Source organism: Giraffa tippelskirchi, chromosome 11 (assembly GCF_054371585.1).
Source record: "Giraffa tippelskirchi isolate mGirTip1 chromosome 11, T2T-mGirTip1v1.2.pri, whole genome shotgun sequence".
Classification (NCBI taxonomy): domain Eukaryota; kingdom Metazoa; phylum Chordata; class Mammalia; order Artiodactyla; family Giraffidae; genus Giraffa; species Giraffa tippelskirchi.
The window spans coordinates 69,151,391-69,171,647 of record NC_137285.1 but is presented as its reverse complement, the minus strand read 5'-3'; positions in this window follow the sequence as shown (position 1 = coordinate 69,171,647).

The window sequence follows — 20,257 nt, the reverse complement described above, 5'->3', positions numbered from 1 at the left end:
GGGCTCGTCGACCCGCGGCTCCTGGCGGCTCTGCGGCCGAGTTAGGGGAGGTGGGGGGGAGGGGCAGACAGCCTGACAGCCGGGCGACGGGCGCGCGCTGCCGTCTCGGCGGGCGAGGTCGCGAGTGGGAGAGGCCCTGCCCGCAGGTGGACCCGCGGGCACCCGCAGCTCGTCGACAGGGTTAGGGAAGGGGGGGAGTTAGGGAAGGGGGGGAGGGGATAGAACCCCGTCGGGCTCGACGACCCGCGGCTCCTGGCGGCTCTGCGGCCGAGTTAGGGGAGGAGGGGGGGAGGGGCAGACAGCCTGACAGCCGGGCGACGGGCGCGCGCTGCCGTCGCGGCGGCGAGGTCGCGAGTGGGAGAGGCCCTGCCCGCAGGTGGACCCGCGGGCACCCGCAGCTCGTCGACAGGGTTAGGGAAGGGGGGGAGGGGATAGAACCCCGTCGGGCTCGTCGACCCGCGGCTCCTGGCGGCTCTGCGGCCGAGTTAGGGGAGGGGGGGAGCGGCAGACTCCCTTCCAGGCGGGCGACGCGCGCGCGCTGGCGGCTCGGCGCCAGAGGTGGCGAGTGCGAGAGGCCCGGCCGACAGGTGGACCCGCGGGCACCGCCAGCTCGGCGGCAGAATGAGGGAAGGGGGGGGAGGCGCGGACAGCCTGACAGCCGGGCGACGGGCGCGCGCTGGCGGCTCGGCGGGCGAGGTCGCGAGTGGGAGAGGCGCTGTCCGCAGGTGGACACGCGGGCACCCGCAGCTCGTCGAGAGTTAGGGAAGGGGGGGAGTCAGGGAAGGGGGGGAGGGGATAGAATCCCGTCGGGCTCGTCGACCCGCGGCTCCTGGCGGCTCTGCGGCCGAGTTAGGGGAGGAGGGGAGGAGGGCAGACAGCCTGACATCCGGGCGTCGGGCGTGCGCTGCCGTCTCGGCGGGCGAGGTCGCGAGTGGGAGGGGCCCTGCCCGCAGGTGGACCCGCGGGCACCGCCAGCTCGGCGGCAGAGTGAGGGAAGGAGGGAGGAGGGGCGGAGTCCCTGCCAGGCGGGCGACGCGCGCGCGCTGGCGCCACCGCGGCAGAGGTCGCGAGTGCGAGAGGCCCGGCCGACAGGTGGACACGCGGGCACCGCCAGCTCGGCAGCAGAGTGAGGCAAGGGGGGGAGGGGCAGACAGCCTGACAGCCGGGCGACGGGCGCGCGCTGGAGGCTCGGCGGGCGAGGTCGCGAGTGGGAGGGGCCTGCCCGCAGGTGGACCCGCGGGCACCCGCAGCTCGTCGAGAGTTAGGGCAGGGGGGGAGTCAGGGAAGGGGGGGAGGGGATAGAACCCCGTCGGGCTCGTCGACCCGCGGCTCCTGGCGGCTCTGCGGCCGAGTTAGGGGAGGAGGGGGGGAGGGGCAGACAGCCTGACATCCGGGCGACGGGCGCGCGCTGCCGTCTCGGCGGGCGAGGTCGCTAGTGGGAGGGGCCCTGCCCGCAGGTGGACCCGCGGGCACCCGCAGCTCGTCGACAGGGTTATGGAAGGGGGGGAGTTAGGGAAGCGGGGGAGGGGATAGAACCCCGTCGGGCTCGTCGACCCGCGGCTCCTGGCGGCTCTGCGGCCGAGTTAGGGGAGGGGGGGGGAGGGGCAGACAGCCGGACATCCGGGCGACGGGCGCCCGCTGCCGTCTCGGCGGGCGAGGTCGCGAGTGGGAGGGGCCCTGCCCGCAGGTGGACCCGCGGACACCCGCAGCTCGTCGACAGAGTTAGGGAAGGGGGGAGTTAGGGAAGGGGGGGAGGGGATAGAACCCCGTCGGGCTCGTCGACCCGCGGCTCCAAGCGGCTCTGCGGCCGAGTTAGGGGAGGGGGGGGACGGGCAGACAGCCTGACAGCCGGGGGACGGGCGCGCGCTGCCGTCTCGGCGGGCGAGGTCGCGAGTGGGAGAGGCCCTGCCCGCAGGTGGAACCGCGGGCACCGCCAGCTCGGCGGTAGAGTGAGGGAAGGAGGGAGGAGGGGCGGAGTCCCTGCCAGGTGGGCGACGCGCGCGCGCTGGCGGCTCGGCGGCAGAGGTCGCGAGTGCGAGAGGCCCGGCCGACAGGTGGACACGCGGGCACCGCCAGCTCGGCGGCAGAGTGAGGGAAGGGGGGGGAGGGGCAGACACCCTGACAACCGGGCGACGGGCGCGTGCTGGCGGCTCGGCGGGCGAGGTCGCGAGTGGGAGAGACCCTGCCCGCAGGTGGACCCGCGGGCACCCGCAGCTCGTCGACAGAGTTAGGGAAGGGGGGAAGTTAGGGAAGGTGGGGAGGGGATAGAACCCCGTCGGGCTCGTCGACCCGCGGCTCCAAGCGGCTCTGCGGCCGAGTTAGGGGAGGGGGGGGACGGGCAGACAGCCTGACAGCCGGGCGACGGGCGCGCGCTGCCGTCTGGGCGGGCGAGCTCGCGAGTGGGAGAGGCCCTGCCCGCAGGTGGACCCGCGGGCACCCGCAGCTCGTCGACAGGGTTAGGGAAGGGGGGGAGGGGATAGAGCCCCGTCGGGCTCGTCGACCCGCGGCTCCTGGCGGCTCTGCGGCCGAGTTAGCGAAGGGGGGGAGGGGCAGACTCCCTGCCAGGCGGGCGACGCGCGCGCGCTGGCGGCTGAGCGCCATAGGTCGCGAGTGCGAGAGGCCCGGCCGACAGGTGGACACGCGGGCACCGCCAGCTCGGCGGCAGAGTGAGGGAAGGGGGGGGAGGGGCAGACACCCTGACAACCGGGCGACGGGCGCGTGCTGGCGGCTCGGCGGGCGAGGTCGCGAGTGGGAGAGGCCCGGCCGACAGCTGGACCCGCGGGCAGCGCCAGCTCGGCGGCAGAGTGAGGGAAGGAGGGAGGAGGGGCGGAGTCCCTGCCAGGCGGGCGACGCGCGCGCGCTGGCGGCTCGGCGGCAGAGGTCGCGAGTGCGAGAGGCCCTGCCCGCAGGTGGACCCGCGGGCACCCGCAGCTCGTCGACAGGGTTAGGGAAGGGGGGGAGTTAGGGAAGGGCGGGAGGGGATAGAACCCCGTCGGGCTCGTCGACCCGCGGCTCCTGGCGGCTCTGCGGCCGAGTTAGGGGAGGAGGGGGGGAGGGGCAGACAGCGTGACAGCCGGGCGACGGACGCGCGCTGCCGGCTCGGCGGGAGAGGTCGCGAGTGGGAGAGGCCCGGCCGACAGCTGGACCCGCGGGCACCGCCAGCTCGGCGGCAGAGTGAGGGAAGGAGGAAGGAGGGGCGGAGTCCCTGCCAGGTGGGCGACGCGCGCGCGCTGGCGGCTCGGCGGCAGAGGTCGCGAGTGCGAGAGTCCCGGCCGACAGGTGGACACGCGGGCACCGCCAGCTCGGCGGCAGAATGAGGGAAGGGGGGGGAGGCGCAGACAGCCTGACAGCCGGGCGACGGGCGCGCGCTGCCGTCTCGGCGGGCGAGGTCGCGAGTGGGAGAGGCCCTGCCCGCAGGTGGACCCGCGGGCACCCGCAGCTCGTCGACAGGGTTAGGGAAGGGGGGGAGTTAGCGAAGGGGGGGAGGGGATAGAACCCCGTCGGGCTCGACGACCCGCGGCTCCTGGCGGCTCTGCGGCCGAGTTAGGGGAGGAGGGGGGGAGGGGCAGACAGCCTGACAGCCGGGCGACGGGCGCGCGCTGCCGTCGCGGCGGCGAGGTCGCGAGTGGGAGAGGCCCTGCCCGCAGGTGGACCCGCGGGCACCCGCAGCTCGTCGACAGGGTTAGGGAAGGGGGGGAGGGGATAGAGCCCCGTCGGGCTCGTCGACCCGCGGCTCCTGGCGGCTCTGCGGCCGAGTTAGGGGAGGGGGGGAGGGGCAGACTCCCTGCCAGGCGGGCGACGCGCGCGCGCTGGCGGCTCGGCGCCAGAGGTGGCGAGTGCGAGAGGCCCGGCCGACAGTTGGACCCGCGGGCACCGCCAGCTCGGCGGCAGAATGAGGGTAGGGGGGGGAGGCGCAGACAGCCTGACAGCCGGGCGACGGGCGCGCGCTGGCGGCTCGGCGGGCGAGGTCGAGAGTGGGAGAGGCCCTGCCCGCAGGTGGACACACGGACACACGCAGCTCGTCGAGAGTTAGGGAAGGGGGGGAGTCAGGGAAGGGGGGGAGGGGATAGAACCCCGTCGGGCTCGTCGACCCGCGGCTCCTGGCGGCTCTGCGGCCGAGTTAGGGGAGGTGGGGGGAGGGGCAGACAGCCTGACAGCCGGGCGACGGGCGCGCGCTGCCGTCTCGGCGGGCGAGGTCGCGAGTGGGAGAGGCCCTGCCCGCAGGTGGACCCGCGGGCACCCGCAGCTCGTCGACAGGGTTAGGGAAGGGGGGGAGTTAGGGAAGGGGGGGAGGGGATAGAACCCCGTCGGGCTCGACGACCCGCGGCTCCTGGCGGCTCTGCGGCCGAGTTAGGGGAGGAGGGGGGGAGGGGCAGACAGCCTGACAGCCGGGCGACGGGCGCGCGCTGCCGTCGCGGCGGCGAGGTCGCGAGTGGGAGAGGCCCTGCCCGCAGGTGGACCCGCGGGCACCCGCAGCTCGTCGACAGGGTTAGGGAAGGGGGGGAGGGGATAGAACCCCGTCGGGCTCGTCGACCCGCGGCTCCTGGCGGCTCTGCGGCCGAGTTAGGGGAGGGGGGGAGCGGCAGACTCCCTTCCAGGCGGGCGACGCGCGCGCGCTGGCGGCTCGGCGCCAGAGGTGGCGAGTGCGAGAGGCCCGGCCGACAGGTGGACCCGCGGGCACCGCCAGCTCGGCGGCAGAATGAGGGAAGGGGGGGGAGGCGCGGACAGCCTGACAGCCGGGCGACGGGCGCGCGCTGGCGGCTCGGCGGGCGAGGTCGCGAGTGGGAGAGGCGCTGCCCGCAGGTGGACACGCGGGCACCCGCAGCTCGTCGAGAGTTAGGGAAGGGGGGGAGTCAGGGAAGGGGGGGAGGGGATAGAATCCCGTCGGGCTCGTCGACCCGCGGCTCCTGGCGGCTCTGCGGCCGAGTTAGGGGAGGAGGGGAGGAGGGCAGACAGCCTGACATCCGGGCGTCGGGCGCGCGCTGCCGTCTCGGCGGGCGAGGTCGCGAGTGGGAGGGGCCCTGCCCGCAGGTGGACCCGCGGGCACCCGCAGCTCGTCGACAGGGTTAGGGAAGGGGGGGAGTTAGGGAAGCGGGGGAGGGGTTAGAACCCCGTCGGGCTCGTCGACCCGCGCCTCCTGGTGGCTCTGCGGCCGAATTAGGGGAGGAGGGGGGGAGGGGCAGACAGCCTGACAGCCGGGCGACGGGCGCGCGCTGCCGTCTCGGCGGCGAGGTCGCGAGTGGGAGAGGCCCTGCCCGCAGGTGGACCCGCGGGCACCCGCAGCTCGTCGACAGGGTTAGGGAAGGGGGGGAGGGGATAGAGCCCCGTCGGGCTCGTCGACCCGCGGCTCCTGGCGGCTCTATGGCCGAGTTAGGGGAGGGGGGGAGGGGCAGACTCCCTGCCAAGCGGGCGACGCGCGCGCGCTGGCGGCTCGGCGTCAGAGGTGGCGAGTGCGAGAGGCCCGGCCGACAGGTGGACCCGCGGGCACCGCCAGCTCGGCGGCAGAATGAGGGAAGGGGGGGGAGGCGCAGACAGCCTGACAGCCGGGCGACGGGCGCGCGCTGGCGGCTCGTCGGGCGAGGTCGCGAGTGGGAGAGGCCCTGCCCGCAGTTGGACACGCGGGCACCCGCAGCTCGTCGAGAGTTAGGGAAGGGGGGGAGTCAGGGAAGGGTGGGAGGGGATAGAACCCCGTCGGGCTCGTCGACCCGCGGCTCCTGGCGGCTCTGCGGCCGAATTAGGGGAGGAGGGGGGGAGGGGCAGACAGCCTGACAGCCGGGCGACGGGCTCGCGCTGCCGTCTCGGCGGCGAGGTCGCGAGTGGGAGGGGCCCTGCCCGCAGGTGGACCCGCGGACACCGGCAGCTCGTCGACAGGGTTAGGGAAGGGGGGGAGTTAGGGAAGCGGGGGAGGGGATAGAACCCCGTCGGGCTCGTCGACCCGCGCCTCCTGGCGGCTCTGCGGCCGAGTTAGGGGAGGAGGGGGGAGGGGCAGACAGCCTGACAGCCGGGCGACGGGCGCGCGCTGCCGTCTCGGCGGCGAGGTCGCGAGTGGGAGAGGCCCTGCCCGCAGGTGGACCCGCAGGCACCCGCAGCTCGTCGACAGGGTTAGGGAAGGGGGGGAGGGGATAGAGCCCCGTCGGGCTCGTCGACCCGCGGCTCCTGGCGGCCCTGCGGCCGAGTTAGGGGAGTGGGGGAGGGGCAGACTCCCTGCCAGGCGGGCGACGCGCGCGCTTGCGGCTCGGCGGCAGAGGTCGAGAGTGCGAGAGGCCCGGCCGACAGGTGGACACGCGGGCACCGCCAGCTCGGCGGCAGAGTGAGGGAAAGGGGGGGAGGGGCAGACAGCCTGAAAACCAGGCGACGGGCGCGCGCTGGCGGCTCGGCGGGCGAGGTCGCGAGTGGGAGAGGCCCGGCCGACAGCTGGACCCGCGGGCACCGCCAGCTCGGCGGCAGAGTGAGGGAAGGAGGGAGGAGGGGCGGAGTCCATGCTAGGCGGGCGACGCGCGCGCGCTGGCGCCACCGCGGCAGAGGTCGCGAGTGCGAGAGGCCCGGCCGACAGGTGGACACGCGGGCACCGCCAGCTCGGCAGCAGAGTGAGGCAAGGGGGGGAGGGGCAGACAGCCTGACAGCCGGGCGACGGGCGCGCGCTGGAGGCTCGGCGGGCGAGGTCGCGAGTGGGAGGGGCCCTGCCCGCAGGTGGACCCGCGGGCACCCGCAGCTCGTCGAGAGTTAGGGCAGGGGGGGAGTCAGGGAAGGGGGGGAGGGGATAGAACCCCGTCGGGCACGTCGACCCGCGGCTCCTGGCGGCTCTGCGGCCGAGTTAGGGGAGGAGGGGGGGAGGGGCAGACAGCCTGACATCCGGGCGACGGGCGCGCGCTGCCGTCTCGGCGGGCGAGGTCGCGAGTGGGAGGGGCCCTGCCCGCAGGTGGACCCGCGGGCACCCGCAGCTCGTCGACAGGGTTATGGAAGGGGGGGAGTTAGGGAAGCGGGGGAGGGGATAGAACCCCGTCGGGCTCGTCGACCCGCGGCTCCTGGCGGCTCTGCGGCCGAGTTGGGGGGGGGGAGGGGCAGACAGCCTGACAGCCGGGCGACGGGCGCGCGCTGCCGTCTCGGCGGCGAGGTCGCGAGTGGGAGAGGCCCGGCCTGCAGGTGGACCCGCGGGCACCCGCAGCTCGTCGACAGGGTTAGGGAAGGGGGGGAGGGGATAGAGCCCCTTCGGGCTCGTCGACCCGCGGCTCCTGGCGGCTCTGCGGCCGAGTTAGGGGAGGGGGGGAGGGGCAGACTCCCTGCCAGGCGGACGACGCGCGCGCGCTGGCGGCTCGGCGCCAAAGGTGGCGAGTGCGAGAGGCCCGGCCGACAGGTGGACACGCGGGCACCGCCAGCTCGGCCGCAGAATGAGGGAAGGGGGGGGAGGCACAGACAGCCTGACAGCCGGGCGACGGGCGCGCGCTGGCGGCTCGGCGGGTGAGGTCGCGAGTGGAAGAGGCGCTGCCCGCAGGTGGACACGCGGGCACCCGCAGCTCGTCGAGAGTTAGGGAAGGGGGGGAGTCAGGGAAGGGGGGGAGGGGATAGAATCCCGTCGGGCTCGTCGACCCGCGGCTCCTGGCGGCTCTGCGGCCGAGTTAGGGGAGGAGGGGGGGAGGGGCAGGCAGCCGGACATCCGGGCGACGGGCGCCCGCTGCCGTCTCGGCGGGCGAGGTCGCGAGTGGGAGGGGCCCTGCCCGCAGGTGGACCCGCGGACACCCGCAGCTCGTCGACAGAGTTAGGGAAGGGGGGGAGTTAGGGAAGGGGGGGAGGGGATAGAACCCCGTCGGGCTCGTCGACCCGCGGCTCCAAGCGGCTCTGCGGCCGAGTTAGGGGAGGGGGGGGACGGGCAGACAGCCTGACAGCCGGGGGACGGGCGCGCGCTGCCGTCTCGGCGGGCGAGGTCGCGAGTGGGAGAGGCCCTGCCCGCAGGTGGAACCGCGGGCACCCGCAGCTCGTCGACAGGGTTAGGGAAGGGGGGGAGGGGATAGAGCCCCGTCGGGCTCGTCGACCCGCGGCTCCTGGCGGCTCTGCGGCCGAGTTAGCGAAGGGGGGGGAGGGGCAGACTCCCTGCCAGGCGGGCGACGCGCGCGCGCTGGCGGCTGGGCGCCATAGGTCGCGAGTGCGAGAGGCCCGGCCGACAGGTGGACACGCGGGCACCGCCAGCTCGGCGGCAGAGTGAGGGAAGGGGGGGGAGGGGCAGACACCCTGACAACCGGGCGACGGGCGCGTGCTGGCGGCTCGGCGGGCCAGGACGCGAGTGGGAGAGGCCCGGCCGACAGCTGGACCCGCGGGCAGCGCCAGCTCGGCGGCAGAGTGAGGGAAGGAGGGTGGAGGGGCGGAGTCCCTGCCAGGCGGGCGACGCGCGCGCGCTGGCGGCTCGGCGGCAGAGGTCGCGAGTGCGAGAGGCCCGGCCGACAGGTGGACACGCGGGCACCGCCAGCTCGGCCGCTGAGTGAGGGAAGGGGGTTAGGGGCAGACAGCCTGACAGCCGGGCGACGGGCGCGCGCTGCCGTCTCGGCGGGCGAGGTCGCGAGTGGGAGGGGCCCTGCCCGCAGGTGGACCCGCGGGCACCCGCAGGTCGTCGAGAGTTAGGAAGGGGGGAAGTCATGGAAGGGGGGGAGGGGATAGAACCCCGTCGGGCTCGTCGACCCGCGGCTCCTGGCGGCTCTGCGGCCGAGTTAGGGAAGCGGGGGGAGGGGCAGACAGCCTGACAGCCGGGCGACGGGCGCGCGGTGACGGCTCGGCTGGCGAGGTCGCGAGTGGGAGAGGCCCGGCCGACAGCTGGACCCGCGGGCACCGCCAGCTCGGCGGTAGAGTGAGGGAAGGAGGGAGGAGGGGCGGAGTCCCTGCCAGGTGGGCGACGCGCGCGCGCTGGCGGCTCGGCGGCAGAGGTCGCGAGTGCGAGAGGCCCGGCCGACAGGTGGACACGCGGGCACCGCCAGCTCGGCGGCAGAGTGAGGGAGGGGGGGGGAGGGGCAGACAGCCTGACAGCCGGGCGACCGGTCCGCGCTGGCGGCTCGGCGGGCGAGGTCGCGAGTGGGAGAGGCCCTGCCCGCAGGTGGACACGCGGGCACCCGCAGCTCGTCGACAGGTTTAGGGAAGGGGGGGAGTTAGGGAAGGGGGGGAGGGATAGAACCCCGTCGGGCTCGTCGACCCGCGGCTCCTGGCGGCTCTGCGGCCGAGTTAGGGAAGCGGGGGGAGGGGCAGACAGCCTGACAGCCGGGCGACGGGCGCGCTGCCGGCTCGGCGGGCGAGGTCGCGAGTGGGAGAGGCCCTGCCCGCAGGTGGACCTGCGGGCACCCGCAGCTCGTCGACAGGGTTAGGGAAGGGGGGGAGGGGATAGAGCCCCGACGGGCTCGTCGACCCGCGGCTTCTGGCGGCTCTTCGGCCGAGTTAGGGAAGGGGGGGGAGGGGCAGACTCCCTGCCAGGCGGGCGACGCGCGCGCTGGCGGCTGGGCGCCATAGGTCGCGAGTGCGAGAGGCCCGGCCGACAGGTGGACACGCGGGCACCGCCAGCTCGGCGGCAGAGTGAGGGAAGGGGGGGGAGGGGCAGACACCCTGACAACCGGGCGACGGGCGCGTGCTGGCGGCTCGGCGGGCGAGGTCGCGAGTGGGAGAGACCCTGCCCGCAGGTGGACCCGCGGGCACCCGCAGCTCGTCGACAGAGTTAGGGAAGGGGGGAAGTTAGGGAAGGTGGGGAGGGGATAGAACCCCGTCGGGCTCGTCGACCCGCGGCTCCAAGCGGCTCTGCGGCCGAGTTAGGGGAGGGGGGGGACGGGCAGACAGCCTGACAGCCGGGCGACGGGCGCGCGCTGCCGTCTGGGCGGGCGAGGTCGCGAGTGGGAGAGGCCCTGCCCGCAGGTGGACCCGCGGGCACCCGCAGCTCGTCGACAGGGTTAGGGAAGGGGGGGAGGGATAGAGCCCCGTCGGGCTCGTCGACCCGCGGCTCCTGGCGGCTCTGCGGCCGAGTTAGCGAAGGGGGGGGAGGGGCAGACTCCCTGCCAGGCGGGCGACGCGCGCGCGCTGGCGGCTGAGCGCCATAGGTCGCGAGTGCAAGAGGCCCGGCCGACAGGTGGACACGCGGGCACCGCCAGCTCGGCGGCAGAGTGAGGGAAGGGGGGGGAGGGGCAGACACCCTGACAACCGGGCGACGGGCGCGTGCTGGCGGCTCGGCGGGCGAGGTCGCGAGTGGGAGAGGCCCGGCCGACAGCTGGACCCGCGGGCAGCGCCAGCTCGGCGGCAGAGTGAGGGAAGGAGGGAGGAGGGGCGGAGTCCCTGCCAGGCGGGCGACGCGCGCGCGCTGGCGGCTCGGCGGCAGAGGTCGCGAGTGCGAGAGGCCCTGCCCGCAGGTGGACCCGCGGGCACCCGCAGCTCGTCGACAGGGTTAGGGAAGGGGGGGAGTTAGGGAAGGGCGGGAGGGGATAGAACCCCGTCGGGCTCGTCGACCCGCGGCTCCTGGCGGCTCTGCGGCCGAGTTAGGGGAGGAGGGGGGGAGGGGCAGACAGCGTGACAGCCGGGCGACGGACGCGCGCTGCCGGCTCGGCGGGAGAGGTCGCGAGTGGGAGAGGCCCGGGCGACAGCTGGACCCGCGGGCACCGCCAGCTCGGCGGCAGAGTGAGGGAAGGAGGAAGGAGGGGCGGAGTCCCTGCCAGGTGGGCGACGCGCGCGCGCTGGCGGCTCGGCGGCAGAGGTCGCGAGTGCGAGAGGCCCGGCCGACAGGTGGACACGCGGGCACCGCCAGCTCGGCGGCAGAATGAGGGAAGGGGGGGGAGGCGCAGACAGCCTGACAGCCGGGCGAGGGGCGCGCGCTGGCGGCTCGGCGCGCGAGGTCGCGAGTGGGAGAGGCCCTGCCCGCAGGTGGACCCGCGGGCACCCGCAGTTCGTCGACAGGGTTAGGGAAGGGGGGGAGTTAGGGAAGGGCCGGAGGGGATAGAACCCCGTCGGGCTCGTCGACCCGCGGCTCCTGGCGGCTCTGCGGCCGAGTTAGGGGAGGGGGGGAGGGGCAGACTCCCTGCCAGGCGGGCGACGCGCGCGCGCTGGCGGCTCGGCGCCAGAGGTGGCGAGTGCGAGAGGCCCGGCCGACAGTTGGACCCGCGGGCACCGCCAGCTCGGCGGCAGAATGAGGGTAGGGGGGGGAGGCGCAGACAGCCTGACAGCCGGGCGACGGGCGCGCGCTGCCGTCGCGGCGGCGAGGTCGCGAGTGGGAGAGGCCCTGCCCGCAGGTGGACCCGCGGGCACCCGCAGCTCGTCGACAGGGTTAGGGAAGGGGGGGAGGGGATAGAACCCCGTCGGGCTCGTCGACCCGCGGCTCCTGGCGGCTCTGCGGCCGAGTTAGGGGAGGGGGGGAGCGGCAGACTCCCTTCCAGGCGGGCGACGCGCGCGCGCTGGCGGCTCGGCACCAGAGGTGGCGAGTGCGAGAGGCCCGGCCGACAGGTGGACCCGCGGGCACCGCCAGCTCGGCGGCACAATGAGGGAAGGGGGGGGAGGCGCGGACAGCCTGACAGCCGGGCGACGGGCGCGCGCTGCCGTCTCGGCGGGCGAGGTCGCGAGTGGGAGGGGCCCTGCCCGCAGGTGGACCCGCGGGCACCCGCAGCTCGTCGACAGGGTTAGGGAAGGGGGGGAGTTAGGGAAGCGGGGGAGGGGTTAGAACCCCGTCGGGCTCGTCGACCCGCGCCTCCTGGTGGCTCTGCGGCCGAATTAGGGGAGGAGGGGGGGAGGGGCAGACAGCCTGACAGCCGGGCGACGGGCGCGCGCTGCCGTCTCGGCGGCGAGGTCGCGAGTGGGAGAGGCCCTGCCCGCAGGTGGACCCGCGGGCACCCGCAGCTCGTCGACAGGGTTAGGGAAGGGGGGGAGGGGATAGAGCCCCGTCGGGCTCGTCGACCCGCGGCTCCTGGCGGCTCTATGGCCGAGTTAGGGGAGGGGGGGAGGGGCAGACTCCCTGCCAAGCGGGCGACGCGCGCGCGCTGGCGGCTCGGCGTCAGAGGTTGCGAGTGCGAGAGGCCCGGCCGACAGGTGGACCCGCGGGCACCGCCAGCTCGGCGGCAGAATGAGGGAAGGGGGGGGAGGCGCAGACAGCCTGACAGCCGGGCGACGGGCGCGCGCTGGCGGCTCGTCGGGCGAGGTCGCGAGTGGGAGAGGCCCTGCCCGCAGTTGGACACGCGGGCACCCGCAGCTCGTCGAGAGTTAGGGAAGGGGGGGAGTCAGGGAAGGGAGGGAGGGGATAGAACCCCGTCGGGCTCGTCGACCCGCGGCTCCTGGCGGCTCTGCGGCCGAGTTAGGGGAGGAGGGGGGGAGGGGCAGGCAGCCTGACATCCGGGCGACGGGCGCGCGCTGCCGTCTCGGCGGGCGAGGTCGCGAGTGGGAGGGGCCCTGCCCGCAGGTGGACCCGCGGACACCGGCAGCTCGTCGACAGGGTTAGGGAAGGGGGGGAGTTAGGGAAGCGGGGGAGGGGATAGAACCCCGTCGGGCTCGTCGACCCGCGGCTCCTGGCGGCTCTGCGGCCGAGTTAGGGGAGCAGGGGGGGAGGGGCAGACAGCCTGACAGCCGGGCGACGGGCGCGCGCTGCCGTCTCGGCGGCGAGGTCGCGAGTGGGAGAGGCCCTGCCCGCAGGTGGACCCGCAGGCACCCGCAGCTCGTCGACAGGGTTAGGGAAGGGGGGGAGGGGATAGAGCCCCGTCGGGCTCGTCGACCCGCGGCTCCTGGCGGCCCTGCGGCCGAGTTAGGGGAGTGGGGGAGGGGCAGACTCCCTGCCAGGCGGGCGACGCGCGCGCTTGCGGCTCGGCGGCCGAGGTCGAGAGTGCGAGAGGCCCGGCCGACAGGTGGACACGCGGGCACCGCCAGCTCGGCGGCAGAGTGAGGGAAAGGGGGGGAGGGGCAGACAGCCTGAAAACCAGGCGACGGGCGCCCGCTGCCGTCTCGGCGGGCGAGGTCGCGAGTGGGAGGGGCCCTGCCCGCAGGTGGACCCGCGGACGCCCGCAGCTCGTCGACAGAGTTAGGGAAGGGGGGGAGTTAGGGAAGGGGGGGAGGGGATAGAACCCCGTCGGGCTCGTCGACCCGCGGCTCCAAGCGGCTCTGCGGCCGAGTTAGGGGAGGGGGGGGACGGGCAGACAGCCTGACAGCCGGGGGACGGGCGCGCGCTGCCGTCTCGGCGGGCGAGGTCGCGAGTGGGAGAGGCCCTGCCCGCAGGTGGAACCGCGGGCACCCGCAGCTCGTCGACAGGGTTAGGGAAGGGGGGGAGGGGATAGAGCCCCGTCGGGCTCGTCGACCCGCGGCTCCTGGCGGCTCTGCGGCCGAGTTAGCGAAGGGGGGGGAGGGGCAGACTCCCTGCCAGGCGGGCGACGCGCGCGCGCTGGCGGCTGGGCGCCATAGGTCGCGAGTGCGAGAGGCCCGGCCGACAGGTGGACACGCGGGCACCGCCAGCTCGGCGGCAGAGTGAGGGAAGGGGGGGGAGGGGCAGACACCCTGACAACCGGGCGACGGGCGCGTGCTGGCGGCTCGGCGGGCCAGGACGCGAGTGGGAGAGGCCCGGCCGACAGCTGGACCCGCGGGCAGCGCCAGCTCGGCGGCAGAGTGAGGGAAGGAGGGAGGAGGGGCGGAGTCCCTGCCAGGCGGGCGACGCGCGCGCGCTGGCGGCTCGGCGGCAGAGGTCGCGAGTGCGAGAGGCCCGGCCGACAGGTGGACACGCGGGCACCGCCAGCTCGGCCGTTGAGTGAGGGAAGGGGGTTAGGGGCAGACAGCCTGACAGCCGGGCGACGGGCGCGCGCTGCCGTCTCGGCGGGCGAGGTCGAGAGTGGGAGGGGCCCTGCCCGCAGGTGGACCCGCGGGCACCTGCAGGTCGTCGAGAGTTAGGAAGGGGGGAAGTCAGGGAAGGGGGGGAGGGGATAGAACCCCGTCGGGCTCGTCGACCCGCGGCTCCTGGCGGCTCTGCGGCCGAGTTAGGGAAGCGGGGGGAGGGGCAGACAGCCTGACAGCCGGGCGACGGGCGCGCGCTGACGGCTCGGCTGGCGAGGTCGCGAGTGGGAGAGGCCCGGCCGACAGGTGGACACGCGGGCACCGCCAGCTCGGCGGCAGAGTGAGGGGGGGGGGGAGGGGCAGACAGCCTGACAGCCGGGCGACCGGTGCGCGCTGGCGGCTCGGCGGGCGAGGTCGCGAGTGGGAGAGGCCCTGCCCGCAGGTGGACACGCGGGCACCCGCAGCTCGTCGACAGGTTTAGGGAAGGGGGGGAGTTAGTTAAGGGGGGGAGGGATAGAACCCCGTCGGGCTCGTCGACCCGCGGCTCCTGGCGGCTCTGCGGCCGAGTTAGGGAAGCGGGGGGAGGGGCAGACAGCCTGACAGCCGGGCGACGGGCGCGCTGCCGGCTCGGCGGGCGAGGTCGCGAGTGGGAGAGGCCCTGCCCGCAGGTGGACCCGCGGGCACCCGCAGCTCGTCGACAGGGTTAGGGAAGGGGGGGAGGGGATAGAGCCCCGTCGGGCTCGTCGACCCGCGGCTTCTGGCGGCTCTTCGGCCGAGTTAGGGAAGGGGGGGGAGGGGCAGACTCCCTGCCAGGCGGGCGACGCGCGCGCTGGCGGCTGGGCGCCATAGGTCGCGAGTGCGAGAGGCCCGGCCGACAGGTGGACACGCGGGCACCGCCAGCTCGGCGGCAGAGTGAGGGAAGGGGGGGAGGGGCAGACACCCTGACAACCGGGCGACGGGCGCGTGCTGGCGGCTCGGCGGGCGAGGTCGCGAGTGGGAGAGGCCCGGCCGACAGCTGGACCCGCGGGCAGCGCCAGCTCGGCGGCAGAGTGAGGGACGGAGGGAGGAGGGGCGGAGTCCCTGCCAGGCGGGCGACGCGCGCGCGCTGGCGGCTCGGCGGCAGAGGTCCCGAGTGCGAGAGGCCCTGCCCGCAGGTGGACCCGCGGGCACCCGCAGCTCGTCGACAGGGTTAGGGAAGGGGGGGAGTTAGGGAAGGGCGGGAGGGGATAGAACCCCGTCGGGCTCGTCGACCCGCGGCTCCTGGCGGCTCTGCGGCCGAGTTAGGGGAGGAGGGGGGGAGGGGCAGACAGCGTGACAGCCGGGCGACGGACGCGCGCTGCCGGCTCGGCGGGAGAGGTCGCGAGTGGGAGAGGCCCGGCCGACAGCTGGACCCGCGGGCACCGCCAGCTCGGCGGCAGAGTGAGGGAAGGAGGAAGGAGGGGCGGAGTCCCTGCCAGGTGGGCGACGCGCGCGCGCTGGCGGCTCGGCGGCAGAGGTCGCGAGTGCGAGAGGCCCGGCCGACAGGTGGACACGCGGGCACCGCCAGCTCGGCGGCAGAATGAGGGAAGGGGGGGGAGGCGCAGACAGCCTGACAGCCGGGCGAGGGGCGCGCGCTGGCGGCTCGGCGCGCGAGGTCGCGAGTGGGAGAGGCCCTGCCCGCAGGTGGACCCGCGGGCACCCGCAGTTCGTCGACAGGGTTAGGGAAGGGGGGGAGTTAGGGAAGGGCCGGAGGGGATAGAACCCCGTCGGGCTCGTCGACCCGCGGCTCCTGGCGGCTCTGCGGCCGAGTTAGGGGAGGAGGGGGGGAGGGGCAGACAGCCTGACAACCAGGCGACGGGCGCGTGCTGGCGGCTCGGCGGGCGAGGTCGCGAGTGGGAGAGACCCTGCCCGCAGGTGGACCCGCGGGCACCCGCAGCTCGTCGACAGAGTTAGGGAAGGGGGGAAGTTAGGGAAGGTGGGGAGGGGATAGAACCCCGTCGGGCTCGTCGACCCGCGGCTCCAAGCGGCTCTGCGGCCAAGTTAGGGGAGGGGGGGGAGGGGCAGACAGCCTGACAGCCGGGCGACGGGCGCGCGCTGACGGCTCGGCTGGCGAGGTCGCGAGTGGGAGAGGCCCGGCCGACAGCTGGACCCGCGGGCACCGCCAGCTCGGCGGCAGAGTGAGGGAAGGAGGGAAGAGGGGCGGAGTCCCTGCCAGGTGGGCGAGGCGCGCGCGCTGGCGGCTCGGCGGCAGAGGTCGCGAGTGCGAGAGGCCCTGCACGCAGGTGGACCCGCGGGCACCCGCAGTTCGTCGACAGGGTTAGGGAAGGGGGGGAGTTAGGGAAGGGCGGGAGGGGATAGAACCCCGTCGGGCTCGTCGACCCGCGGCTCCTGGCGGCTCTGCGGCCGAGTTAGGGGAGGAGGGGGGGAGGGGCAGGCAGCCTGACAACCAGGCGACGGGCGTGGGCTGCCGGCTCGGCGGGCGAGGTCGCGAGTGGGAGGGGCCCTGCCGCAGGTGGACCAGCGGGCACCCGCAGCTCGTCGACAGGGTTAGGGAAGGGGGGGAGGGGATAGAACCCCGTCGGGCTCGTCGACCCGCGGCTCCTGGCGGCTCTGCGGCCGAGTTAGGGGAGGGGGGGAGGGGCAGACTCCCTGCCAGGCGGGCGACGCGCGCGCACTGGCAGCTCGGCGCCAGAGGTGGCGAGTGCGAGAGGCCCGGCCGACAGGTGGACCCGCGGGCACCGCCAGCTCGGCGGCAGAATGAGGGAAGGTGGGGGAGGCGCAGACAGCCTGACAGCCGGGCGACGGGCGCGCGCTGGCGGCTCGGCGGGCGAGGTCGCGAGTGGGAGAGGCCCTGCCCGCAGGTGGACACGCGGGCACCCGCAGCTCGTCGAGAGTTAGGGAAGGGGGGGAGTCAGGGAAGGGGGGGAGGGGATAGAACCCCGTCGGGCTCGTCGACCCGCGGCTCCTGGCGGCTCTGCGGCCGAGTTAGGGGAGGAGGGGGGGAGGGGCAGACACCCTGACAGCCGGGCGACGGGCGCTCGCTGCCGTCTCGGCGGCGAGGTCGCGAGTGGGAGAGGCCCTGCCTGCAGGTGGACCCGCGGGCAACCGCAGCTCGTCGACAGGTTTAGGGAAGGGGGGGAGTTAGGGAAGCGGGAGAGGGGATAGAACCCCGTTGGGCTCGTCGGCCCGCGGCTCCTGGCGGCTCTGCGGCCGAGTTAGGGGAGGAGGGGGGGAGGGGCAGACAGCCTGACAGCCGGGCGACGGGCGCGTGCTGCCGTCTCGGCGGCGAGGTCGCGAGTGGGAGAGGCCCTGCCCGCAGGTGGACCCGCGGGCACCCGCAGCTCGTCGACAGGGTTAGGGAAGGGGGGGAGCTAGGGAAGGGGGGAGGGGATGGAACCCCGTCGGGCTCGTTGACCCGCGGCTCCTGGCGGCTCTGCGGCCGAGTTAGGGGAGGAGGGGGGGAGGGGCAGACAGCCTGACAGCCGGGCGACGGGCGCGCGCTGCCGTCTCGGCGGGCGAGGTCGCGAGTGGGAGGGGCCCTGCCCGCAGGTGGACCCGCGGGCACCCGCAGCTCGTCGACAGGTTTAGGGAAGGGGGGGAGTTAGGGAAGGGGGGGAGGGCATATAACCCCGTCGGGCTCGTCGACCCGCGGCTCCTGGCGGCTCTGCGGCCGAGTTAGGGGAGGAGGGGGGGAGGGGCAGACAGCCTGACAGCCGGGCGACGGGCGCGCGCTGCCGTCTCGGCGGCGAGGTCGCGAGTGGGAGAGGCCCTGCCCGCAGGTGGACTCGCGGGCACCCGCAGCTCGTCGACAGGGTTAGGGAAGGGGGGGAGGGGATAGAGCACCGTCGGGTTCGTCGATCCGCGGCTCCTGGCGGCTCTGCGGCCGAGTTAGGGGAGGGGGGGAGGGGCAGACTCCCTGCCAGGCGGGCGACGCGCGCGCGCTGGCGGCTCGGCGCCAGAGGTTGCGAGTGCGAGAGGCCCGGCCGACAGGTGGACCCGCGGGCACCGCCAGCTCGGCGGCAGAATGAGGGGGGGGGGAGGCGCAGACAGCCTGACAGCCGGGCGACGGGCGCGCGCTGGTGCCTCGGCGGGCGAGGTCGTGAGTGGGAGAGGCCCTGCCCACAGGTGGATACGCGGGCACCCGCAGCTCGTCGAGAGTTAGGGAAGGGGGGTAGTTAGGGAAGCGGGGGAGGGGATAGAACCCCGTCGGGCTCGTCGACCCGCGGCTCCTGGCGGCTCTGCGGCCGAGTTAGGGGAGGAGGGGGGGAGGGGCAGACAGCCTGACAGCCGGGCGACGGGCGCGCGCTGCCGTCTCGGCGGCGAGGTCGCGAGTGGGAGAGGCCCTGCCCGCAGGTGGACCCGCAGGAACCCGCAGCTCGTCGACAGGGTTAGGGAAGGGGGGGAGGGGATAGAGCCCCGTCGGGCTCGTCGACCCGCGGCTCCTGGCGGCTCTGCAGCCGAGTTAGGGTAGGGGGGGAGGGGCAGACTCCCTGCCAGGCGGGCGACGCGCGCGCGCTGGCGGCTCGGCGCCAGAGGTGGCGAGTGCGAGAGGCCCGGCCGAAAGGTGGACCCGCGGGCACCGCCAGCTTGGCGGCAGAATGAGGGAAGGGGGGGAGGCGCAGACAGCCTGACAGCCGGGAGACGGGTGCGCGCTGCCGTCTCGGCGGGCGAGGTCGCGAGTGGGAGAGGCCCTGCCCGCAGGTGGACCCGCGGGCACCCGCAGCTCGTCGACAGGGTTAGGGAAGGGGGGGAGTTAGGGAAGGGGGGGAGCGGATAGAACCCCGTCGGGCTCGTCGACCCGCGGCTCCTGGAGGCTCTGCGGCCGATTTAGGGGAGGAGGGGGGAGGGGCAGACAGCCTGACAGCCGGGCCACGGGCGCGGCCTCCGTCTCGGCGGCAAGGTCGCGAGTGGGAGAGGCCCTAACCGCAGGTGGACCCGCGGGCACCCGCAGCTCGTCGACAGGGTTAGGGAAGGGGGGAGGGGATAGAGCCCCGACGGGCTCGTCGCCCCATGGCTCCTGGCGGCTCTGCGGCCGAGTTAGGGGTGGGGGGGAGGGGCAGACTCCCTGCCAGGCGGGCGACGCGCGCGCGCTGGCGGCTTGGCGTGCGAGGTCGCGAGTGGGAGAGGCCCGGCCGACAGCTGGACCCGCTGGCACCGCCAGCTCGGCGGCAGAGTGAGGGAAGGAGGGAGGAGGGGCGGAGTCCCTGCCAGGCGGGCGACGAGCGCGCGCTGGCGGCACGGAGGCAGAGGTCGCGAGTGCGAGAGGCCCGGCCGACAGGTGGACACGCGGGCACCGCCAGCTCGGCGGCAGAGTAAGGGAAGGGGGGGAGGGGCAGACAGCCTGACAACCGGGCGACGGGCGCGCGCTGCCGTCTCGGCGGGCGAGGTCGCGAGTGGGAGGGGCCCTGCCCGCAAGTGTACCCGCGGGCACCCGCAGCTCGTCGACAGGGTTAGGGAAGGGGGGGTGTTAGGGAAGCGGGGGAGGGGATAGAACCCCGTCGGGCTCGTCGACCCGCGGCTCCTGGCAGCTCTGCGGCCGAGTTAGGGGAGGAGGGGGGGAGGGGCAGACAGCCTGACAGCCGGGCGACGGGCGCGCGCTGCCGTCTCGGCGGGCGAGGTCGCGAGTGGGAGAGGCCCTGCCCGCAGGTGGACCCGCGGGCACCCGCAGCTCGTCGACAGGGTTAGGGAAGGGGGGGAGTTAGGGAAGGTGGGGAGGGGATAGAACCCCGTCGGGCTCGTCCACCCCGCGGCTCCTGGCGGCTCTGCGGCCGAGTTAGGGGAGGGGGGGAGGGGCAGACTCCCTGCCAAGCGGGCGACGCGCGCGCGCAGGCGGCTCGGCGCCAGAGGTGGCGAGTGCGAGAGGCCCGGCCGACAGGTGGACCCGCGGGCACCGCCAGCTCGGCGGCAGAATGAGGGAAGGGGGGGGAGGCGCAGACAGCCTGACAGCCGGGCGACTGGCGCGCGCTGGCGGCTCGGAGGGCGAGGTCGCGAGTGGGAGAGGCCCGGCCGACAGCTGGACCCGCGGGCACCGCCAGCTCGGCGGCAGAGTGAGGGAAGGAGGGAGGAGGGGCGGAGTCCCAGCCAGGCGGGCGACGCGCGGGCGCTGGCGGCTCGGCGGCAGAGGTCGCGAGTGGGAGATGTCCTGCCCGCAGGTGGACACGCGGGGACCCGCAGCTCGTCGAGAGTTAGGGAAGGGGGGGAGTCAGGGAAAGGGGGGAGGGGATAGAACCCCGTCGGGCTCGTCGACCCGCGGCTCCTGGCGGCTCTGCGGCCGAGTTAGGGGAGGAGGGGGGAGGGGCAGAAAGCCTGAGAGCCAGGCGACGGGCGCGCGCTGCCGTCTCGGCGGCGAGGTCGCGAGTGGGAGAGGCCCTGCCCGCAGGTGGACCCGCGGGCACCCGCAGGTCGTCGACAGGGATAGGGAAGAGGGGGAGGGGATAGAGCCCCGTCGGGCTCGTCGACCCGCGGCTCCTGGCGGCTCTGCGGCCGAGTTAGGGGAGGAGGGGGGGAGGGGCAGACAGCCTGACAG